This window comes from Typopeltis vanoorti, chromosome 1 (assembly GCF_054136105.1).
Source record: "Typopeltis vanoorti isolate ZY-2024b chromosome 1, IOZ_Tvanoo_1.0, whole genome shotgun sequence".
NCBI classification, from domain to species: Eukaryota; Metazoa; Arthropoda; class Arachnida; order Uropygi; family Thelyphonidae; genus Typopeltis; species Typopeltis vanoorti.
Genome location: NC_143549.1, coordinates 155,473,080 through 155,493,746, shown reverse-complemented (window position 1 = coordinate 155,493,746; position 20,667 = coordinate 155,473,080). Strand labels below are relative to the sequence as shown.

General features: G+C 35.2%; 1 protein-coding gene across 1 annotated transcript in view; it reads left to right on the top strand.

The window, feature by feature from the left end:
- Nucleotides 1–20,667, top strand: part of LOC150110566 (uncharacterized) — a 142,183-nt gene that overhangs the window by 100,377 nt on the left and 21,139 nt on the right. The window lies entirely within an intron of this gene.

Below are 20,667 nucleotides of genomic sequence, written 5' to 3'. Positions count from 1 at the left end.
AGGCTATGGCTTAAAGGTCACGCATCTGGAAATCAAGCCCTTTATGCTAAATGTTGCTGGAGTTTATCCACTTGGCAAACCAGGCCAGCAAGTACAAGAGTGGAAAAGACAAATGTAAGCAAAAAGTAAAGAACTTTCTATTCATTTATGAACAGGCCACCGAAATCTACATTTTTATTTATTAATGTTCTCTTTCCAAATTTTGCATGCCAACAGTAGCTTTATGTCGATTTGAAAGATATTACTATTCGATCATTGAGATCATCGTAGTGAGCACTATGCCATCATTGGTGATGCCATATACCATCAAATTTTGATTGATGATGGCATACCATATAAAAACATTCTTGATATAATCAAGGATGTTTTAACTCAGTGGCTGTTTACGAATTGCCTTTATCTCGAGTATATTATTTTATTCAAAGATTTCAAAAATACGTTTGTGGGGGGATACGATATTTTGGATTTCAAAAATATCCAAAACAATGAGCTGTATGTGTTTTTATGAAGTAAAACTGACAAATCCTAGAAACACTAACTAAAGCCTACTTGCAAATGTCGCATCCATAAAGCTGAAATATCAACTATTCCATATTAAGTATTCCGTATGAAATACCAACTATTACATAATACCAAACATCCTCATTTTGAAATCACGCGCACCAAAAGATTCTCCCCCACCCTTATAGCCCAAATGTTGTGTTTTTAAACATAAACATTTGAAACCTTATTCGATTTCCTTGCTAGCATCAGCATCCTACTAAAGAGATACTAAAATATGTAAAGTAGATTACAATTTAAAACGTCATTCCATCAACTAAAACTGGCTGCCGCATTCTGGTCGTTCTAAAGTTAGTTGACGAAGCATTTTTTAAATGATCACATGACTGGAATCAATTTTAACAAACTTCTTTGAAATAGAATAAAACAACCTTGTGATCAGAAAACTGGAATTTCAACTAACTTTTTTTCATTTTGATCGGAGTGTATTAAGATGGAGTTTTCTGGTCGAGTATTTCATCAGGATATGAGGAATCTATAAAAAAGGAGAGAGAAGAAAAAGATATATATATATATATATATTTCTTCAAACTTAGTAAGAGCTTCGTCTGTGCACAGATATTAGAAAACAAGCTAATACTATTCATGTCAACAACAGATTGATTGGATACAAAGATATCTACTTTGGTAAAAATGAACCTTTATAATTTTTTTTTTTTTTTTTGCAAAATACGTAACCACCAATTAGATTCATTCTTTCGTCCAACCGTACGAAATTTATTCCTGGACTTTAGCCAGATTTTTATTTATTTATTTATTTATTGAAACTCAATATTTGGCATGTGTGCAAAAATCTGTCGAGCCATCTGAATTTTTGTTTCAAGCGGATCATTGCAGAAGCATGATGGGACAAAATTTCCAAAATATATCTAGCCCGTTTTTTCGCAAAAGTAACACTTTTGCGAAAAAACAGATCAATGTTTACTTATAAGGATGCTATGGTTTTATAAATGTTTATGATCAGGATTATTTACGGTCATTTTTCTACTCAATATTATTGAGCACATTCTTGTACAGGAGTTAGATAATAATTAGAGAATAATTAGAGAAACTGATACTTGTTATTAATAATAAATCAGTTTAAAGTATTGATTATGACTCTCCACAGTGCCATGTTGTCTGTCTTGGTATAATTGCAGTCAACTCCGAATGTGTGATTTTATTAACTGATGTTGGCTCTTCTGTCCTACTCTATCATGGCCTGACTATCGTACGAGTATCACTGAGCTAATTAGTTTTAATGAGTTATTTATTCCTATGAGACTGATCCATTCCTCGCCCGAAAGGGTGCACGTACGATAAAAGGCATCGTTATACGTAGCAGCTTCACTAACTCATTGCAGTGAACAATTACCAGCAACTGTTTTCTCGCTTCGAATTGATAATGATGATGACATTAAACACGATTTGCATTTCGGTTAATCGATGCGGATAGGTCACCGTGAGGTCGCCAGACAGATGAAGCATGATTAAGTAAAAGCAGAGGAAGCAGTGCATAAATTATTGCAAAAAAAGAAGGTTCAGGATCACGAACGTTACCAGGAATTGGAGATCGCTGTGTTTTGGAAATCGCATTCGTGTTTTGCATACTAAAACTGCATCGACGAAATCTTCCTGGTAGGATGGACGATTTCCATTTTATTTAGCCCAGAAAGCAATCATGTCCATAAAGAAGTCACTTCTAAATAGTGCATCACGTGACGAGATGGGGTAGTTCTCTCTTCCAAAGTATTATTTTTTGTAATAAAATAGAGCCTAAATCTATACAGAATTTTATGTATATCGACAATGATCGACTTGCTGGTGAATTTCGTATTCTAATTGGTTCCTTAACAGTATTTCGATGCAAAATTCCGATATTTCCGATTCCAAAAAAAAAACACCAATACTGCTCTGTACGCTAAGCTCTTCAATCAATATTTATGTAAACATCAGTCGCCTCGAAGTTGGTGTCATAACACATTCGCTGAAACCCGGCAAAGATTTCTATCCGGAATGCTACACGAACTCATCTTTTATGTGACTATCTACGGCTTGTATGATTGATGTCCAACTCATGCATTCATTCCACTGCAGTGCAGTTTTTTACTGAAAGAGAGAGAGAGCAATAAGTTTAGTTCACTGCTTGAAGATTTCGCATTTGTCTAAGGAGAAAACCTCTCGTAAGATTTAGGATAAACCGTGAAGCGCTACTCCATCGCAAGGAGATCTGAGAATCCAAGAAACAGCCTCATTGATTGGTGTGAATGTTTGCCTTGGTGGTGGTGGTAGTGGTGATGGCTAACGCACGGCACGCTTCTTAAATACATATATCGGAAATACATCACCATGGTGTCCAGGGAGACGCACATCACGTGGGTATTATGCAAGCGTTATCGATATGCGATAACATCAGTGGTAGTTGCTTAGAGAAGCCTACTGATTTCTTTCTATAAATTATCATTTTTGTTGCTGCTAGAAATTGCTTCACAATTTTTTTTTTCTAGCACCTTGTCATAAAAATAAATTTTATAATTGCTACTACTGAAGACTACACTCGTTAGTTCAGTATGTGTTAAATATTTTGGTGTTTAAGAGATAATAGGACAAATGCATAGGATGAGCAACTTGTTTTCCTCATAAGGTATCAATGAAACCGGATGTTACCCGAAAGGAAAATAAACAACAACAACAAAAAAAAAATCCTTGTGTTTAATAATCCATGAAAGTTTCATTAAATTTAATAATCCACGTTATGTTTCTGCTCCAAATTTTAATTCCTCCATAAAGTGAGATCCCTAGTCCAGCCCTTTGTGATCAAGCCTCGTTTAGTACAAATAGAATTTGCTTCATGTCATATAAGTTATTTGATTAATTAATAATTTTACTTAAAGAGTGAGTTCCGTATTGTACAAACGATATCAGAAAAATTCTGATTAGGAATGTGATTAGATTATCAATTTGAATGCATGTAAATAAACGAAATGTTAAAATCACACTGAAATAATAGTTTTTATTGGACACTGGATTTAAACACATAGCATATTTGAAAATGAGGGGTCGGGAAAGACGATCCGAATGCCAGTAGTAATAATAACAGCATGAAATAAACACACGTACATCCCCCCCCCCGCACGCTGTTATATTAGCAGGAATTTCATGCTGTTCCTGCTACATTATCAGCAAAAAAAAAAAAGTGGTCAAGTGCGATCTTACATCTTTGCCACAAGCGAATATTTGTCGTTTTCATCACCTAAAATGATTATTATTATTTTCATTTTTTGGGAAACTTCACCTACATTCTTGAATATCTATAATGCATTAGTACTAAACATAAAAACTTATTCTGATTATAAGACCATCGGTTTAATACACATATGTATAAGAACGCCGACTAGTTTCGCTAGTCGGCGTTCTTATACATATATAAAATAATGTATGCATTATTATACATATATAAAAAATGTATGCATGTAGCGAGATGCTTCAGTTATTATTGTGAATACGCATTACATAGACTGTAGTTCCGCTATACTTAATGAATTAATCAGATTTTTCTATGTAGCTTTCAATACTGCTCCTTGATTTCTGTTCAGGTTATTTCCTGTTCGTAGGACCACTGCTGCTTCTTTGAATATTCGGCATCTGTAATCATCCTCTATATATGGCATTGAGCTGTTTTCCCAATCTATTGCGTGGTTAGAAGTTGAGAAGTGATGTGCCAAGCCTGAGGTATCCGCGCTGTTGTGATTAATCCCCAACGTGTTCATTCTGTCTAATTACCAGGCGTCTTGAAGTTTGGCCTATGTAAGAAAGTCCACAAGTGCATGGTATTCTATAAACACCTGAATATTTGAAAAAAGGAACGCTGTCTTTAGGGGATCTTAAAAACACTGTCTGATGTTTGCAGTCGGTCTAAACACAACTTTGATGTTGTAAGGCTTCAACATTCTAGCAATTTTAGTGGAGACTGAACCAACATAGGGGATGACTACGGATGGAACGTACTGAGTTGCTATCCTTTGTTGTTGGAGGTTATTTTTATAAAGCAATTTGTTGATTATGTTTAGAGGATAACCATTTTTGAGATAGCGATTTCGATATTTGTGAAAGTTCTGTACGTACATCTTCGTCTGTGACTATGTTTTGGGCTCTATTTCGTAACATATGGATAATGCTGTATTTTTGTGTATGATGATGATGATTGTAAGTAAAATGCAAACACCGTCTAGTATCTGTTGGTTTTCTATATATAGTAAGTTTAATATTATCATTCTCTTGTCTTTTGACCAGTATATTTAAAAAAGGAAGTTTTCCAATTCTAAAGTGAATTTGATTTTGTTGTGAAACGAGTTGATTTTATTTAAGAACACATGTAAGTTTTCTACTTTTTCTTTCCAAATGATAAAAACAGCATCTACGTATCTCCACCAGAATGATGGTTTTGGAACAATGTTGGCTAGAATTTCATTTTCTAATTTCTCCATGAACAAGTCCGCAAATGGTGGTGACAGGGGACTGCCCATGGCTAGACCTTCCAATTGTTGATGAACGATGTTGTTGACTTTAAAGAAATTGGAATTCAGGCAGTGTTGGAAAAGTTGTGTGATATCCCTAGGAAAGAGATCTTTTATAATGTCTATGACCTCCTCAACAACCTTATGAACGTTCGTAAATGAGGAGACCACATCCAGACTGGCCATTATGTCTGTTTTTGATAGCTTAACGTTCTTGAGTTTCTCAACAAAGTGTTGAGAGTTCCTTAAATTAGACTCTGATTGTCTGATTTTCCTTTTAGTAGGTTGTCAAGGTGTTTGGCTAATAGATATGTGGAGGAGAATCTGCCATCAACTATAGGACGAAGTGGAACTTCTTCTTTATGGCCTTCGGGTGCACCATAAAGGCGAGGTATTATAGGATGTGAAGATTTTAGTTTTCTTTTTAACTCTTCAGGCCAACTATTCATATTACGAATCAGGTTTGTCTCGTTATGGTTAGTCATTGTTGATCTTACTAATATAATCTTTGGAGTTCAAAATGACTGTAGAGTTCCCTTTGTCCTTTGTCCGAACAAAGATATAATTATTATATCTTTGTTCCTTTGTAAGTTCCGAATAGCCTTTCTATCATATGGAGTGGTATTTAGTTTGGGCGGTTTTGCTGTGGCAATGATGATTGTGCTTTGGAATCTAATAACATTAGCTATACCCTCCGGGAGAGGATAAAGACCTTTTTCAGTACCACAAATGAAGTCCATTTTTGGTATGTGGCAAAAGTATGCTAGCGAAACTGGTCGGCGTTCTTGTACATATATGTATTAAACCTATGGTCTTATATTCAGAATAAAATTTTGTATTTATTACAGTATATAAAGACCAAATATGAATAGTCTGAATGCATTAGTACCTTGGATGAGCGAAGGTTAAGTAATCCAGAAACCCAGTTCTCGAGACCAAACAGGTTATTTTTTTTGCTGCTTCAGGTCTTCAATTAGTAAGATAATGTATCATCAACAGACCACTAAGATCATCACCCGCCTAAGATTTTCACAAATACCGATTCTGCATTATTGTCCGTCAAAAATCGTAGCCTGCTTGTTTTAAAGCGGGGCCACTCTCCTTTCAGTCACCGAGGCAAGCTGTTCAACATTGGAGAGAAGAATGAGTTACAGTCTTAGATGAAGTGAGAGGATTATTTCTACTAGCATCTCAAAATAATTTTACTCCTGAAAAAAAAAAAATCTGAATGAGAACATTCGCCGTTGACTGATGTAGTAGACTTTTGGATGCTGCGATATAATTCTAAACAACCCCTAAATCCCAAAGGATGAAACCTTTTTCATTAGAAAACAGATGCGCATCGCACAGTGGAGTCCCATCAGACCTTAGACTATCAGGGGGGAAAATGGAAATTAAATGAGCCATACAATAAAAAAGTGATTACATTTTTTGCATAATACATTTGTAATAAGCGACAAAAAGAATCACTTTAGGGTGATTCCGCCCAAAGAAGATTGTAAACCCATAGCCCATTTAATAGTAGGTATGCTTAGGGTTTAAAGAGCCCGGAATTCCTCTCTCTGTCTCTTTCTCTCTCTCTCTAAAGACCAACTATGAAACGTTTTCAAGAGACTTCATTGCTTCAACAATGAATTGCTAGTTTTGCAAAAATAAAAATCATTTACTACCTAAATATTTATCAGAATTTTAAAAAAGGTTGTATTTACTTAGTTTTATGATTTTCAAATAAAAACGTACCAAAGTTATCAAAATTTGATCCTAATTGTGTTCACTTAATTGAATATGCAAAAACAAAGAGACACAACGAGGTCACAGAAGGCGTATTTGGGGCAAGGTAGCATTGATAATAGATATGGTTTGTATTTATTTGGTGTTTATGTGTATTTTATTCATATCTGCGCTTCTAGTTTACAAAGAAGAACTAATTAATACACACACCCACGCACTATAAGGTTTTCATTTTATGGGTTTATCCTATCTTTCCACTCTCGGAGGAATTCAACCCAATTGCAACATTTCCTCTCCTCCCTTGCACCACCAAACACTTGAACATTATCCATTTTATGATTTCTGACGCCGATAGGCAGATCATGACCTCGTATTACATTTAAAAATAACATAGTCAGCATTCCCCAGGAATAGTTATGTTGTTTTCCACGAAAGTTGCGACCCCGAATGATTCTATCAATAATACGTCGTTTTTTTTTTTTTTTTACTTACGAACGGTTGAAAACGTATAGGACAATTGATGTATTAAATAATTATCGTATCTAATATTAAATATTAGATAAGCAGGAACATTCTGCTCTTTGAAAGAGATTAAAATCTTTCAAAAAAGAGATTTAAAAGAAAAGATTTTAAAGTTTTTAAAATCTTAATAACATAATAAATTAACAAAATTATTTTATTGTTAATTTTTATTCTTGCTTTAAAAATGAATACCAAAAAAAGTAAAATAAAATAGTTAAAAACAAATAAGAAAAATGTAAAAATTCGAATAGAATAATTTGGATAAAATTACACTGGGCAGTTTAAAGTCATTCTGTCTGCGTACTCATGTAATGGAGCATTCTCTGATTAGATTGATAATTCTGATAAAAGTTGGAATTCAATATCTAAATTTGAAGATTTAATGGACTTCATATCACTAATGAAAAGGTACTAGGCATGAAATACATTTCGAAAAGTAATTCTTTCAGATAATTTTAGTATCCACTATCGCGAATTTAAAACAACGAACTTCGACTTTCTTTTGTTCATTTCCAGTAAGTCGTGTGAAATAATAAAACCTTAATTCTGTACAGTTCAGTGATGCAGGCATGTCCCAGATTGCTCGCAACGTTCATTACTATTGTGAGATGACATCCACCATGCTGAATGAATTTTCTATTAGATTCGCTTGAGCAAAGTATTCCCAGGCAAAAAAGAATCTAAAAATACTTTTTCTTGGGTTAATGAAAGAAACAAACTTGCAATTGCAACTTTAATTTTTTTTCCTCTTACTGATTGTGAAATGAAAATCGTTATAAAAATTTTCCCTTCTATTTTCAAAGCAACACGATTCTCATTTTTCAAATACAAAACATTAAAATAATATTTATGATTGTAAACTAATTATAACATCTGAACGATACACATTGTTTAAGTAAGCAGTGATATTAGAGTAGCAAACGAGTACAGGATCATTACGAAAAATTATGAAACACAAGGTTTCTTTTAATAGAATTACAGAGTATCGCCTTCCTTTCATTTGCTTCACTTGTAGAAATCCGTTTGGAGAACTTATGATAAAAGAAAATTTTTCAGCGATTTCCAGTAAACCAAGGAAATAATAAAATCATTACATTGAAATTAACAAGTGTTAGTTTTGATTTGCTCGCAATTAACGTGAAAATAATAATCCATAAACTGGAAATATGCGCAGATTTCAGAGGTGTTCTTTACCGCATTTTTTCAGATTTTTTTTGAAAAAAGAGTAGCGTTTAATTAAGTTATTTAATATCAAGGTTTAATTGAAGCGAAAGTCCCTATAAAGGTTTTTCACTTCCTAGACGGAGTTCGAATACAGGTCTTCACAACTAAAGAGCATTGTCGATTCCCATTGAGCTATGGGGGCTCCATTTGCACGTCGATAACTTTTTTTTTATGCAGCTAATGAATCCGAATTGTCTAAATGGACACTAAGTACCCGTTGAATGACTAGACCAAGTTACACTTCACGAAACAAATACAAGTAAACGTGCCATGGAATCATCGTCATTTTTAACATATGCTGGTAATGCCGAAATCTGTCGTCGAAACAAATGTAAGGAAACATTAGGCAGGCATTGAAACAGAATACATGAAGACAAATTGCAACGTTATACAGCATCGTAATGGTAATGGGTTTTGTGAAGCCGTAAATAATAACATCGGAGCTCACAAGAAGTCTAAAATGTTTAGTTTACAAGCTGTTCATAAATTACATTTGCAGCTTCGAACCACCGCAAAAATAATGAACGAAGAAACATCGATTTAATTTGCTACATGCGGAACAATATCTTTCCGAGTTTTATGGGAATGTGTTTTCGGTCCAAGCGTTTTCCCCTAACGTATGACGTCGTAACCAGTTGTGCTTCAATGAGAGAAGGGTAATGCGCTGATGGTTTATGGAACACATGATTCACGTTCTTGTACTTTATTCGACGATTTCATATCGTAGCGTTATGTACGAAGACCATTCAGGAAACTACGAATTGCAATTGTCTGAGACGAAAATAATTTTTAAGAAGCTATGTTCCTTATTGATTGTGCTTTGTTTTTCATGTACGAGGAATGACAACTTAGTAAATCTGATTATGTCATCAAGGCTATCTCGTGCTTAACCACTTTATTTAAAACATAAGCTAATTTGAATGTCAGTTTAGCCTACTATAATTCTGATACGAGATGGTATAACGTCTACAAGTTATCTCCAGTAATACCTGTCGAACATTCAATCCTCAATAAAATTTATCGGCCATTCTTTCTCCGACAGTCACGAAATATGATGATGATGATGATGATTAAGAAATCTTTTTTGGTCCATTCTTCAAATGATCAGTTAACTGAGATTTAGATAATTGGCCAGTCTTGAATGTTCAATAAATGCTCGTAGTTCATCCCATCATAGTACTCAAATCAGCAACTAACAATTTTTACAAGGAACCATGGCATTGCCTATCAGCACTGCATAATCTTAAATAATGTCTGAAGAAAAAATTTGCTTTCTTCTACTTTCAAAAAAGTATCATTGTAAAACAAGAGATCGAAGCAAATCGATTCATCTCCTTGGTGCATGCGTGCTGGATTGAGTCCTTCGTATTTTGAAATATTGAGATCTTCATGCAGATCTCAGCATTGATTCAGAGCTCCATTTCTTCCTCGTGTTTTGTCATCTCTGTATCAGTCAGCTTCGCTAGCTAGAGTGCATTGTCATCAGCAAAACTATGGATAAGAAGTGTGAACGAAAGAATAAAGCTATGGGATACCCTGGCATTGATTGACAAATCTGATGTAAGGAAACCATTCATCATTACAAGCAGTGAGAGACCAGAGAGTGGTCAGGTGAGCAAATCACAAAGGTTGGGGTGGAGCTTATAAGATAGTAACCAATCAAATGCTTTTGAAATGTCAAGAGCTACATTTCTTAAACTTTTTTCATGACTTGTGTCCAAAAGAGAGTTATGTTAGCAAAGAGGTTTGCTCTGAAATAAGAGTAACAGAACTCATAGTGGTAATCACTGATTAATTAATTAACCTCCAAGTACTGCAGAGGTCCGCAATTAATAATCTTCTGCATTATTTTTGAGAAAATGGAAATAAAGTAATGGAAAAGATACTCGGCTGATTGTTGTCTCCTTTTTAGGAAAAACTAGATGAAGGCTTGCTTCCATGCTGTCGTGATGATATACGAGTCAGACAGCTTGTGTAGGTAGTTGATAGTTATGGCTTTTAATTCTGCAGTGTTTACCACGGTTACTGGGACACCATCCATCTGCACTATGAGACTTATTAATATCTCGATTATTGAGATTATTGTTTTGAGGTAATTCTAGAAAAAGATCCGCGGAAGTGTGCAATGAGTTGTCCATGGTAAAGCTTGAAATGATTTTCCTTCGTTGTCTATTAAGGTTGGAGGAGAGGACTATGCCATTTGACCTTATCTTTTGGTGATTATTGCCATGGCAATATGGGGAAGAGGTGAAAGCATAGAACGTAGAAGTTGTATTCTCACTTCATTAAAGTCTCTTCCGTTAGTATCTCATTTACAGGGCATGGGCCATCAATAATAATAATAATAATAATATACAGGATGATCAAAATTATCTTTGTTTAAGGCCTTGTGGAACACCATCCAGTGATCCAAACGCTACGAAACTCTGCACGAGTACATTGTGCGTCATGCGGAAGTGATATTTGAGAAAAAAAGGTATTTCCAGAATTCACTAGCAGGGAGAGTTGTAAACACCAAATGCATGGAATTTGCATATCACGCGACTCGGCAGGTGCCAGGAGTGAAGTTTAAAATGATGGATACGGGAAGGCACTAACCTTTCCCCAACGTGCTTTGCTCGTGAAGCTGTACTACTTAAATAATTGCTGTTGCTGCATTCGGCGAATTTCGTTGCCTGAACAAATGTCGAAAATGTTCGCTATCTGCATGTGCCATGCGACGAATGATTAGTCGTTTTAAATAAACTGGATTATTGGGAGTTAGACCTGCGAGAGGTCGCAAACGAATTAGTTCACAACAAGCAAATGAAGTTGCTGCTGCCGTTGTGGACCAGGCCATGAATAGCGGCGTTGGCTCCTGCAGTGCACGTGCTGTATCAAGACACATGGCTGTGCCTTACACAACTGTCTGGAAAATTCTACGGAAGATTCTGCGTTTCTACCGATTCAAAATATGAATGGGTAGAAATGCAGAACTCTGACACAAGAATTGCACCTGTAGGACTTGATATTCGCTTTAATATTTCTTGCTTGTTGTTGGACGCTGCGTGGCCGATTTTGCGTTGATGATTTTGTGACTTTCACCTGAACGCTGCTGTGAATACCCACAATTGTTGGGTATGCTACGCAAACCTGCGTACAATCCAAAAAAAAAAAAAGAAATCCTTTGGATTCACCCAAAGTTGCTGTCTCGTGCGGATTTACAGCTTCTTTTATCGTTGGATGGACCATTCTTCTTTGAGGATATTCTCCAGTCGGGTCCTGTGACCTGCTCGGTTATTGCCGAGAGGTATCGCGATATGATAAAGAATATTGTGCCACTGATACAGCAGCGCCTGTGCATGGATTCAGTAATTTTCATGCAGAATGGGATCCTCACACATCGCACATCAGCCGATCCGTACAAGAGGGTCTTCGAGAACATTTCACGGAAGTCAGAGTGATCAGCCGTGCTTTCGTTTCCCATTGCATGGCCGCCTCGTTCACCTGATCTGACCCCCTATGACTTCTGGCTCTGGGGATTTCTCAAAGACAGGGTGTATGGGGATCATCCTGATAACTTGCCAGCGCCGAAAGATAGCATAACGCATCATGTGAGCAACATCAGTCCCCACCAGCTGCGTTCTGCCGTTGAACACACTGTGCAAAGGAGCAATTTCTAGCATACTGAGAAGGGCAGCACATTGAACAGTATAGCCAGTGAACGTATAATGGAATAAAATGTGTTATTTATGCTTGTGTCGCTTTTCTCCTTCTTACACATACAGAACATTACTACATCTATATTTCGTACATCATACAACCTCCTCTTTTTTACATAATACAGCGCCTCTGGTGATGAATTTCGGAACTTTTTCTGAGATATCGCTTCCACTTGATGCATAATGTATTCTGACAAAGTTTCGCAGCATTTGGATCACTTGGTGGCGGTCCACAAAGCTTTAAACAGGATTACTTTAATTTTGGTAACCCTATATATATATGTTAAAGATCTCAAGCTATTTTAAACCTGGTTTTACTCCATTTCATAACTCAAGTTTGCGCCTGCAAGTAGTGCAAGTTTGGGCGACTCTGTACGTAGTGCAAGTCTTAGGCAACTCGTGGTAAAGGTGGAATAAGATCTGATCACTATTCTTAATATTTACCCTTAATGCAAAGCCCATCTCCTTGAGGAGATGTCTGATGCTATGCACTAAAGGCAAGGGCTACCCAGACCGGTTTTGACCTTTATTGAGGTCTCATCAGTGGGAGCAAGGTTAAGAAATACCAAGGTTGAGTAATACAGAGCTTATAAGTATTTTACCAAAACAAGTTACCAAAAGTTGCTTTGACCTTATTAAATAAAAATCTCAGGATGAGAGATAGATGTAGAAGGTTCTTTACCTTGGGTATAATATATGTTAAAGATACCAAGCTATTTTAAACCTGGTTTTACTACATTTCCCAAGTAAGCAAACAGACAAATAAGTCAAGTTTGTGCCTGCACGTAGTGCAAGTCTAGGCAACTCGTGGCAACTCTGTATTACTCAACCTTGGTATTTCTAAGCCTGGCTCCCACTGATGAGACCTGAATAAAGGTCGAAACCGGTCTGGGTAGTGGCCCCTTGCCTTTAATGCATAGCATCAGACATCTCCTCAAGGAGATGGGCTTTGCATTAAGGGTAAATATTAAGAATAGTGATCAGAGCTAATTCCACCTTTACCACGAGTTGCCTAGACTTGCACTACTTTGCGGGTCACTTAGACTTGCACTACGTGCAGGCGCAAACTTGACATTTGTCTGTTTGCTTACTTGGGAAATGGAGTAAAACCAGGTTTAAAATAGCTTGGCATCTTTAACATATGTTATACCCAAGGAAAAAACTTTCTACATATATATATATATATATGCATTACACATATCATACTGGTGAAACATAGAAAAATTAATTTCCTGTGTTTTGGGTGGTGCTTTCTGATTTCAATTTCCTTTTTTCTTTTTTTTTTCTTTTTCTTTTTATTTTAACTTGATAAAATAAGTACCATTATTAAAACCAGAGGAATATTTATTTTCATTTATTTTATATAGCTGATATTTTAGAGGAAATATTTGTTATAATTTCAATGACCTTCTTTTTCATTATTTTTTGTCTTTTACCTGATTTATCTCTTCTGTGAGATATCTTGTGGTCATTTTTTAATTTTTTTGGGAGCATTTAACTGACGTATTCTAATAATGGACATCTGGATGCAGTGACCTCTTGCGACACTTGATGATACAGACTCGCCTTTCAGGATAATTATGTTAATTTGAAGAGTTATGTTCTAAGCTCGTTAACCTCCCTGTTTGTGAGCTGCACAATATTAATCTCGCCTTACAGCTTCAGAACAGCCTCCTGATAATAATACAAAACATGCTATCACGTTAATTAGAATATGTAATCGACACATTGTAAGCATATTTCACATTTATTAATATTCATTTAATACTCAATAGTGAACAACTATAATAATTAACCAGTATTGTAGTTGTATAGATTTTGATTTGAATTAGCTTTAAATATTCTACATTAGAGAATCAATCAAGGCAAGTAGTTGCTTGAATCAGTGACTGCCTTACGTAAGCTGTTGTGTTTCCATCCACGCAATGCAAAATCTTGGAAAAACCTCGCCTGTCTCGTTAGTATTTTCGACAAGAATGACCACGATCGATTTCTGGTATTTGAGCTGAGGGTAGATACAGTAACTTGTTACTGTTAACGAGAGTGCAAGCAAACTTTCGTGTCCCAAATCCAATACTTCTGGAATAAGTTTCGTCACTTCTGCAATCAGTCTAACACGTACTTTCGGAATACTACGGTAACAAAGTGTACTTCGAGTAAATCAGCGAGAAATGATCTGTTTGAAAGTCTTCTTGGACTTTGGTGGAGAGTGATTCGCTTTTCTTGTCGGAATCCATTTTGATCCCATTCTTTGTTTTATGTTGCATCCAACTGCTAAAACGCACGTCATTTATTTCTGCCACATAAATTGACGTCTACTTTAAATCGTTCTCCTTTACTTTGGCTCACACACGCTGCTGATGTGTTGTAGGTTTACAATTTTTTTTTTTTTTTTTTTTTGTGGGCGATAAACCATGTGATTAGACAGTAGTAAGAGGACGGCAGAAGAAAATCAAGAATCCACGAAGCATTTTGTTATTTTTGTTCTTACTGCTGTTGTTTCGTTTATTTCGTGAGAGAGACGAAGAATTCCTTTGTAGAACTTTAATAGAAAGTAATTAAATTTAATGGTAATCCTTGCAGACAGTCTTGTTTACTACCCTGCTTTAATAACCTGAATTATGACAGAAAAATAAATTTACTTTAACAGAATAGAAAAATCCTTTTAATTTTGTTCAAATCATTAAATATGTAGGGTACCATCCTTCCTTCCTTTTGTTTTACGCTTATGTGTAAACTATGCAGGCTCTCGAAACTAAATACGATGCAATAAGGTGGTTAATCCTTCTTCCTGTAGTCTCCTGCGTCTATATATTGAGTGTCTTTCCTTCTTCGGCTTGCCTATTTTGCAGAATGAAAAATCTGAGTTTTCAGGAGAAAAGCCCAACCATCTTCAAATACGACACCGGCTAACTTAGCTTCAGATGACAAAGATTCTTCGCATCCTAGACAGGATTCGAATTCAGGTCTTTCCAACCGAAGCATCGTCAAAACTGAGTGAGCTGCGGAGGCTCTGCCACAGCTGTATCATATTTTATTTTAGTGCATTTGGCCAAGTAGATAGTGTACTCGTTTTTCAACTACTGGCTGCGAGTTCGACTTCCATTGTACGCTCGTGGGTGTCTAGTGAATGTCTTTAGATGATAGATAAATTTCGTTGCCCAACGCAAGAACATCGCTGTCCTACGTGCTCATAATTGGTCTCTAGTACAGGGTAATGTGATAAACCTTTATTTCACTGCTTGACGTGAATGCTAATGTGAAGGTGCACGATCTTTGTTGATGTATTAATAGGCACCTTTTCAAATCCCGGTTCAGAATAAATCAATGACAGTTTGCCCAATTAATGTATCCAGAGAGAGAGAATCTTATAGTGTGTTTGTTCCATTTTCCACTTTCAGCACTTTTCGATAGAGGGCGCAATCCATTCATGAAAATTATGCTGAAGAAGAGAGCTTTTTATTAATATTTCTATGTTTGTGAAGCATTTAAATAAACACGATTGTTTATAATACCTATTAAAGAGTGATCATGGACAACAGGCAGAACTTAACAGGCTTTATATGTGGCTGCTTTTCCATCAGAATTCGGAAAAGAGCTATATTTTGTCCCTGTGGTCTTAACATAAAGACCCTCCTCGGAAACTATTGTGCTGCTGAAGTCACGGAGTTACAATAAGTTTGATAAGCTACAGACTTACAGTATATACATTAATAACTAAACATATGTGTGTTGCGTGTGCTTTTGTTTTCCAATAATACATTATTCCAAACAAGTCATTTTGTTTATTACTTATTTATTTTGGAGCTCATTTTTATCCTTCTGACCTAGTTGCTATCGTTTCTTTCTCTACTGGGAATCAGCTTATTTCCAACAGTTTCCTAATCTTTTTATATATTTATCTTCCTCCTACTAATGCTGTCATCCAATTACAAAATCCCAACGGACTGAAGTTGCAGTGCTAGGTAGAAAACCGACCGAGATGAGTGCACGCACGTAAAGAAAATGCTTGTTTTTTTGTATACTCAACACTTTGGGAATCAATAGTTTATCTTCCGTTGGCTGGCAATTTATAAATAATTCGAAATAATCAAAGAAAGAGGGATAAAAAAAAATTATGGTAAGAGGAAGCAAGAACAAAAACCTTTCTCGATGTTACTATGTAAATTCATTGTGTTAATTCACGTTGAGGTTTTCTATAGGCAGAGGTGTATTCGTTAGGCTTCAAAGAATGTGTACTCAACTGTATTACAGAATATAAATTCAATTAAATTGTTATCCTGCAAGGTAACGAATCATTTGATTACCTTCCAGAGTTCTTAATTTGAACAGAGTTCAAATTAAAAACAGATTTTTTCTGTTCTGAGAATTATTTGCAACTCAGCAATCATCTTGTATATTACTTTTTCTTTCAAGTAATCTATTTCTAAATTCGTTAGTTTATACGAGGATCGCTTCAAAGACTCTACACTTCAAAGACACATTGTACTGCTCTTGTTTAACTAAATGTTTATTTTATAAAATACATTTGCAGGTCTTCGATAAAATCTGCATTCTGTGTTATCATTGCAGTTAGAGTAAGTCCTGTATTCTTGTTTGTGTGTTCATTCAACAAGAAATTTCTAATCTCCTTCACTTCTAAGTGTTCTAATAGAAAGTTCATAGCTCGATCAACTGTTCTTTTTAAAAGAACTACAATTCCATAAAACATTTAACCCAGCACAAAAAAAAAACAAAAAAAAAACAGGTCAATGAAATGGAAACTCTAGTTGCTAACCTAATTAGCGAAGTGGATAATGCATCTAGTCTACTGATAGGTGAGCGAAGATGCCTCGGTGTTTGTGAAATCATCCAGTGGGCTTGTAATGGCTTGAAAAAGTTTCAGATTTGTTCTCTAAAGTAGGTTTTCAGAATTATATAATGTTTTGTCCATCATATGATTGTCATATTAAAACGATAAAATTTTCCCCAACAATATGGTTGATGTAACAGTATTCGTTATGAAGATAACGATATACAAACAGTATAAAGAAAGTAATAAAAGACCAGCAATACGTTAAACTCTACAGAAAGAAGGTTTCATCCTCTTTTTTTTTTCCGATGGTTTTTACCTAACATAGAATTTTACGTATTTGCGATATCTTGTGCAGTTATTCCGAAAAGGACAGCAAGGTCTCTCGATGCGTTTATTACACACAGCAGATTTTTTTTCTTTGCTCAATTCGCTGTTATAGAGGAGCGCGTGCGAAGGCCAAAAGAAAAATAACAAAAAGAAACACTCTCACCATTAAAGGAGGGAATGTCAGATTGGATCGGACTTACCTAATGGTGGTATCCGCGAGCTAACGTGTCCTTTGTACAAACAAGGCGCAGGATGACTAAATCAATAGGTTACCCTCGTTTTTCGTAAGGAAAATCGAGAACTACGCACATACCTGATTGTCTGTTAACGATAAGGAGAACGCTGTTTTAGCGTTGTTATTGGAGTCACGTATGACGAACACAGAAACCTCTTGGTAATTTGCAGGTGGTTGCCAGAAATTAAAATTGGAATTTTGTAGTCGCGTAAGTGGAACAAAAACTTTCTCTTTATATATAAAGTCATTAATTATTTAGTCAGGTTCACATGATCGTCTCTTATTTCAATGAGCATTTTATTTCAGGAAATAATAATGTCTTTGGGTAAAATGTTGTGTCTACATTATTCGCAATCAAAGTTTAAAAAATAAGCTTGAAATGTTTTTTTTTTCTTTTTCAAATAACAGTATAAATGTCGCATTTTTTAAAAATATAGTTTCTTTTTTATGGTAAAACAATATATGCGTTTAGGTTTAAAGTTTTGAAATGAATTTAAGCATGTTTTATAATACTACCAACATCCTTTGCCGTCCGTCCGTCTTCTATCCTAATGTAAATACACAGGTATGTCTTGACCTATTTTGATGAAATTTAACTGTCATTTTTTAGATTAAATCGTACAAATTTCAGTTTCTGATTTTCTATGCTAATAAATATACAAACTCAGCATTTAATATAATTGCAGATGATATTGAATCAATCACAATGCCTGGAAAACGCGTGTTTCGACAGTTGATTAATTCAACCAAAGACTTAAATCCTTAAATTTGGAGGCCCTAAACAAGGCCACGTTGTATAAACCTTGAGATGCTGCGTGCAAGGAGATGAGAAACAAAATCGGAGAGGCACAAAATGCACACACGTCTTTTTATTAGCAATTTTCTCTGATAAGTCTACATACTGTTGTCAGCACTTTATACTTTTCTTTCTAAAGAAGTATCATTTCTTTTGTATAATGTCGACGTTGTCCATTAGGTATTCTAAGCATATCTTTTGTCAAGTGCGCCGTATGATATTTTTACGGTTTACTATTTCCTTACACATATCTTTGCAGAGACAAAAAAATACTATTTGATAAGAAACACATCGTGAAATTATCTTGTTCTCTAATTACTATTTCATTGTAAAAGAGCAATGCTATTTCACCAACCATTAGGATGAGAGAGAAGAAGAGGATCATCTCCTTGAAAAAAGAACTTTAGATTTCCATCTAAAAGGGAAAACTATGAGTGAAACCACTCATTTGGGTGTGTCTCACTTTCTCTTGGTGTATTTCGTTTTCCGAACTGCTCAACAGATTTCGATAAATTTAGTATGATAGATAATCGTTAAAATATGCCTTCTAAATTATGATTTTGAGACATAAGCTAATTAAAATGTCTAATTTCATGTTGTAGATGCTAGGAAGAATAGCATTAAAAGTTTTTATGTATTCCATATATGGGTGTGGTGTTCTTTTCCTTCCTGTTTTCCGTAAATCATTGCTTTCTAAAATACTATTTTAAGTCGAACTTATACCTGAATATCCATGGTAACTAAGACCACCTCCCTTGATTTAATTTTGCTCTGTATATGTGTGTAAATATTCGTTTTTTTTTTCGAGCTGTTACAATTTAAGCTCTCGAAATCAGTATTTATTTTATGCTTGTTTAAGAAAGCTTTAATGTAAAAAAAAAAACAAAATGTAAAAAAGAGAGAAAAAAACGAATGTGGGAAAACAATCTCCTAAAAAACATCTCATATGTATAAAGGGACACAAAATATTAAGGAAGCAGAAGGTTGGCTGCAAATTAGAAGCAAACTCTGCTTATAGTGGTATTGGTGGCGATATTGTTTTTATTGCGTTGCTAGAATTATAATGGATATTTATGTTCTTGATAATCAGGACAATAATATTAGGAAAGTAGAAATTTCTAAACTGTAGCCAATCCCTTACTCTCTAATTGCCTAGCGAACTTTGTTACACATGTCTTTTTAGGAAATACCGCTAATTTTTAGGTACAATATAAAAGACAATCAATGACTAACAGGTCCACTTCAGTCAAATAATTCGATCTGTATAGATGACAAGCATTTTATTTTCTAACTTCTTCTTTATCCTCCATTTTGGTCAGAATTTCAGGAGGATATTAAGTAAACGAAAAACAGCTATACTTCCAGCTTTCGCAGAAATGGGTTGAACGATGCGACTTGCAGAAGTATCTGAGGAGGAAGAAAAGAAGAAGAAAGAGAAGCAAATCGGTGGGTTTTTTTTTTAAAAGAGAACGCTAGGTCTTTCATTAAGTGGATTAAACTTCGTTTCAAACTCAATAAATTCTGTTGAATACCTCTACCGAATAAAATCAATAAAATTCAGCCTGGAACCGACGTTCCAGCTGAATTAATAGGAGTAGTCACTGATTCTCTACAATGATAAGAGTTACTGCAGTGAAACTTGATAAAGTGCACGTTGGAAAATAAGACCCACTTTGAGCAAAAACTTAAAACAAGATTGTTAGAACGGGAAAAGTTAGTGATGACCTTCAGTGACGCAGTGCTATTTGCAGCAAAAGCGTCAATGAATTGGATTATAACTGAAGGCCTTCAACTAATAATTATTGGTTAACATTTGCATTAGTAGGTACTAAATTTCAATAGGTTGTAATTAAAATATCTAAGCTAAGTAGAATTTTGCAGTTACGAATAACTTTAGAAAATTAGACATTACAGTACACATTTCAGTCATACTCCATGTTACTTCGTTTCAGTTGTGAATATATTAAAAGAGCGAAAGTCTGAGAATAAATACAACGAAAGCTACCCTTTAAATTAAAGAGATAGATATTTAATTTTACCTTTAAATTGAAGACACACACACACACACACACACACACACACACACACACACACACACACACACACACACACACACACACACACAATGTGCCATATGAATACGAGGTGATATTTAATTACATGGACAGTAAGCAGTCCGTGGTTTTACTACATCCATAAATGACAGAATTTTTATTGCGCATTTAATCAAAAAGTCATTTCTGTGGTACCTCAAACCGGAAACCTAGTCTGACACCCTT